Consider the following 6000-nt stretch of genomic DNA (forward strand, 5'->3'; position numbering starts at 1 on the left):
TCTTGGACTCTTTTTGGGTGATAGTGTAATTTTGGAGAAGTCCTTGAAGAGTGGATTGCCTCTATGGAAGAGTGTTTTCTGTTGGCCAACTACAAAGCTAACAAGGTAGTCATGGCATGCTTAAAAATCTAAGGCCTTGCCAAGAATTGGTGGAAGTTTGTCAAACTTAGGAGTTGAATGAATGTGTGTACTTAGTCAGGATGCAAATTAAGGAAATGTTTAAAAGTCTATCTTTTAAACATTTCCTTAATTTTTTTGCTTACACCTAAAGGAGTAGACACAAAAGTTTACCAAGAAGAGTTCATCCGACTCTGAAGTATGCACAAGACATGTCCAAAGAGCAATTGCTATTGAGAAGATTTGTTAAATAATGAACTATAAAATCTGTTGACAGCGAGATCCAATCTTTGAGGTTGACTTCAATCATGGATGTGGTAAATAGGGCTAAGACCAAGCCAACTGAGCCTCGCTTACTAAAGAGGTCTTTCATGCAAATTCAAAAGGCCCTATCCATAACAAGCGGCCAACCTTAGGTGGTAATTCAAACCTTGCCAAAACCTTTCAATTACGGAGGTCTTTTAAGAGGGGTGAATCAACTCATGTCCCAAGTTGTTTTAAATGCTTTTAGAAAGAGCATATGGTGGCCAAATGTGGCGAACCGATCTAATCTCCCATGCGAATCCAAAAATAGCGGAGCAGCCCGCACCCTCATTGTTGTTATGGGTGAAGTGGAGGAAGAAGAAGAAGGTAGAGTTCATGTAGCTGCATGTGTGGAAGCTAGAGGGCGCAATAGTCAATAGTGCTCAAATCAACAAGCTAATATCAAATGTTGGGATGGCCATGATTGTATCTTTTATGGATGATTCAACAACTAGGGTTCAATACAAGGTCTTGATTTGTGGTGGCCGCGGACGCCCTTCTGTGCATGTATTTAAGATAGCCATACTTATTAAGGGGCTTAGAAAAGGCTTGAGTATTCATGAATAGAGGTTTTAAATGCTTTTAGAAAGAGCATATGGTGGCCAAATGTGGCGAACCGGTCTAATCTCCCATGCGAATCCAAAAATAGTGGAGCAGCCCGCACCCTCATTGTTGTTATGGGTGAAGTGGAGGAAGAAGAAGAAGGTAGAGTTCATGTAGCTGCATGTGTGGAAGCTAGAGGGTGCAATAGTCAATAGTGCTCAAATCAACAAGCTAATATCAAATGTTGGGATGGCCATGATTGTATCTTTTACGGATGATTCAACTACTAGGGTTCAATACAAGGTCTTGATTTGTGGTGGCCGCGGACGCCCTTTTGTGCATGTAGTTAAGATAGCCATACTTATGAAATGAAATGGTTGCATGAGTACCCCAATGCTTTTCTTGAAAATCTCATCCTCATCGTGAAGTTAACCATTAGATAGAGTTAGTACTAGGGTTTAGACGTGTGGCTAAGAGAGTCTATAAGGTGTATGTTCTAGAAGCTATAGAACTAAAGGAACAGTTTAGCCTAGTGTATCTCCTTGGGGTGCTCCTATTTTATTTCAAAAGAAGAAATACCAAAGTCTTAGGATATGTGTAGATTATAGGAGTCTAAATCAATGTACTATCAAGAACAAGTACTTGATATTTGCATCTAGAGTTGATTAGGGTGCATAGAAATGGATTAGAATAAATATCTAAGCAAGAGAGAGACTAACAGTAATGATAAAAATGAAGCAAAATTACAAGGTAAGAGGTTTAACTCAAAAGCTCATATGTTTGATCTGTTAGAGTGCTTTTTTATAGGCTTGAGTACATCTCCATTAGCCATTAAACATAGTCCATCAGCTTATTGAGCATCCCCTAATCATTTTTAGATTTGAGTAGCACCATATTACTTGAAGTGAGCACCCATTTGGTATCCTATTAGGTGCCCACTTTTGGCCTCCACATGGGCTAGCCATTCCACATATTCTTCATCCTTTGGGATCCCTTTGACCCTTTGAACCATAGTCTACGACTTATGCAACTCCTACAATGTTCGAGGGTGGGTCTGGTACCAACTTGAAATTCCATCTAGAGTTGATTAGGATGTGTAGAAATGAATTAGAAGCAACATCTTAGCATACTACATAGCAAGAAAGAGATTAGTACTAATAATAATGCTAGTGATAAAAATGAAGCATAATGACAAGGCTAGAGATTTAGCACAAAAGCTTATATGTTTGATCCATTAGATAGAGTGCCTTTTTATAAGCTCGAATACATCTCCATTAGCCATTAAACATAGTTTATAAGCTTGATTAAGCATCTCCGAATCTTTTCTGGATTTGAGCAGCATCTCTCTTGAAGTGAGCACCTATTTGGCATTCCTTTTCCACTTCTTCTAGGTGCCTACTTTTGGCATTCACTTGGGCTAGCCATTTCACACATTCTGCATCCTTTGAGCTCCCTTTTACCTTTTGAACCATGGTGTATGACTTATGCAACTTATACAAATGTTACCATTGTTCCTTGCTTTAAACATTTATGCCACATCACTTGCTATTTCAACACAAACTCAAAGGTAAGCTCACAACTCGAGCCACATGGGCCACTCAGTACAAAACCCTCTTTAGGGATACTAACCAATAAACAGATGTCAAAAAGAAAAAAGAAAAAAAGGAAAAAAAAGGAAAGAGTCTCTAGGTAATTAGGACTATGGGCACACCTTTTGCCCTTGCCCATGCACAACACCTGCAAATCTCACTGGTCTCTGTCCTATGCGCACCATCGCATAAAGCTTCATCATCTATAGTCATCTAGGTACATCTCTGGGTGGGGGGACCATGGTGGGCGCAAGCCTGGTCCATGGTACGACCCATTGCATGGATCTTCTTAATCACCCCTGCTTCACCCGAATAATTGTGCTTCATGTCTAATCAATCCTACCCTTAACTTCTTCTTCAGCTCCACATGTATGGATCCTCGACATCGACTACCACTTCTATCAACACAAGATCGTAGAGCTCCAATGACAGAAGAAGACAAAGCATAAATAGAAAAAGAGAGAACATTGCAACCTGATGAATCAACATCCACAGGAGCCAAGATACCTATCACGGTGCCTTAACAAAGATGCTAGAGCTTCATGAACATCGCCATCGACATACAACATCTTGGAGCGCAAGCAGTCTCCATGCGTGTTGCCTCCTTGTTCCTCGAAAATTCCCTCCTCACGTCACTTGCTTACTAACCCCATTGTTTTCCTAACTCCTCTTTAATCATATCACCTACCACTGGGATATGGGTCATTAAGTATTCCATGGTAGTCTACTCATTCAAGTACTTTGACTCCTCTAATGAGGATGTCCCACCGCAAACCCGATAAAAAAAGAGAAAAAACACAAAAAACAAAATAAAGAGTACTATTGGGCACATACAAAAAAGCAGACTCATAAGAGCCCATCCCACTAGCTGGATACTTAATTGCCAGTAATTCACTAAGTTCTTTCCATCTCACTAACTCCCCCACCCCCTCTCATTTTCGGAGAGACAGGAGAACCAACCAAGTGCGACCCTTGCCTGCCTGCCTTGACAACCCCTCATCGATCACGAGGAGGCGATCGACTTTAGGAAGGGGAGTATGTTAACCACATATTGGTTAACACATTCTTATGAAAACTATGTCCGCACACTTATGTAATGGGTGCCACTACTATATTGTAAATCTCGTCATTTGATGAGGGGAATGCCCTAAAGACGCTCCCAGGTATTGAGCTTTGATGCACAGACAAGAGGATCTTGGTTAGTTGGCCAAACCATAGTGAAAAGCCTTGTAACTATGTTTTGGGCACCTCGGGTCACTTACTCCCGGCGGGCGGCCTAGTGGGAAAAGGCTTGGAACTATAAAAGCCAATTTCTCTTATTTGTAACTCATTCTCCCATTTGTGTAATAGAATTAGAGTGTTCTCTCTCTCCCTCTCTCTTGCAACTCTAATCTAGCATGTGTGGTGTGCTTAGGGTTAGGGTTTGGGAGTGATTAATACTAATCACTTGTTTTCTCCTGCTTCCCTCTTACTTCCTCTCTCTCTCTTTCTTGAGTGATTAGGGCTACCAATGCGATCCTCTTCCGCGGAGATCCCACACGATCTTCGCGAGAGAGCTTGCATCACCTGTTGGATTAGAGCAACCGCCTCGGTGTGACGAGTGTGGGAGGATGGTGGTGACGAGCGGCTATGATGCTCGAGCTCAGCAGATAGGTAACTTTCCATGACATGTTAGGGTAGGGTTTGCTTAACATGCAAGTGCGGATTGTTGGAGCCTCCAAAGTTAGGCACAAAGGGAGCGGAATCCCTGCCCATCGATTCACTGTGCACTCATTGCTACGGAGTCACTACTGCAGAATTTCAAAAAAAAACTATCCATAGTAATTATTTTTTATTCCCCAGCATGCTCACTTCCTTGCGGCCATTTCTTTTCTTCTCCTCTCACTAAGGACAATAAGTACTTTAGTGGTGTGCGACTTGTAGACACCAAGGGTGCCCATAGCGGGCTAACCAAAGGAACCAACCAAAAGCAGGCAATGCAAGCATCAACACGGAAGGCACCGCACTAATATTCTAGCGACCAAAGGCCGCTACCACACTGTCACTCCAACGACATCTCCTAGGGATATGAGATTCTACCATAGGTTTTCGTCGCGCCAAGGGCATCTTCCACAGATAGATGATGCCACCGACTTAACTGCCCTGACATGCCCCATTCTTTATGCTTAAGTGTGAGGCAATGAAGATCATTTCCATTGATAGTCCCTTGTTAACTGCTTTCTAGCTTTGGTCAGCGATTTGGACGCAAATTTTGACGATATGAATTGGGACGATCCACATCCTGGTCAACGATCCAAAAACTTTAAATAAAAACATAATTTTTTATAGAATTTTTATTTTTTAAGGTTTTTCTTAATATTTTTAAACAAGATAGGGTTGCTTAGCAATGCTCCAATGTCATGATTTTTAACTCAATTTAAGAAAAAATAAATAGTACGAAGATTAAGGCGAAAAATGGAAAAATGGAAAAATGATAATGTACACTAATGTCCTATAATCTAAGGCTAATGCTCATAATCACGATGACATCAACCAAGTGGAGAGATAATCTACCTCAATCACCTAGAGATCTTGTTCTTTTCACAACTCCCATGATGAGACAAATAATATAACAATTAACTAATATAAAACACAAAAGAGATTAAGGCTAGAATCAAAGCCTACTCTAATCACATAAATCCACTCCTAATCACACCAATCGCATACACAATCACATAAAGCAACTCGAATCCTATTCTAGAATGCATTTCCTCGATATTCTACTAAGGATTTGCATCTAAGAGCAAGATGGAGTGAGAATAATAGAGGATTTTCAAGTAGAAAAATAGCTCTACTTCCTTACCTCATCCAAAATTAGTTTGATTCAAGCAGCGGTGCCATTTGTTCATGTGAAAAACCTTCTTGCTCTTTAGCAAGGACCCATAGTGCTAGTGGCTAGACCACTTGTCTTAGATCATGGAAGTCCTTATTAAAGAGGCTAAAGAGGCCAAGAGGTGTGTCAAAAACTCTTATTTGGGCCCTTCCTCTTCTCTTCAATCAACTAAGTAATCCTTCCAAAAGGCAATGGTTAAGCTAGAGAGCTTGAACCACCTGCTTCTCCAATCATGCTCAATCACACCACTCAAGCAAGCAAGCATGCACACTCAACCAACTCCATCCACATAGACAAGAATGCATCCTCCCTACAATCAATTAAGCAAGAAGGAAAGAGCTCGAGAGAAGAAGAAAGCTTTACACTTGAGAAATGATTGAATTCCCCTATTCACATTATCAAAAGTTATATATATATATATATATATATATATATATATAAATGGGCTTTGCCTTGCGCGCCCTACTTAAAAAGGTGCACATTGCCTATCTCTATCCATATATACGAGGCTTGTGGTTAGATGGATTTTGACCCATGGCCATACATAATGTGAACAAATCCTAGACTAGAGGCAAG

This window comes from Cibotium barometz, chromosome 29 (assembly GCF_041138505.1).
Source record: "Cibotium barometz isolate CiBa-2024 chromosome 29, ASM4113850v1, whole genome shotgun sequence".
Classification (NCBI taxonomy): Eukaryota; Viridiplantae; Streptophyta; class Polypodiopsida; order Cyatheales; family Cibotiaceae; genus Cibotium; species Cibotium barometz.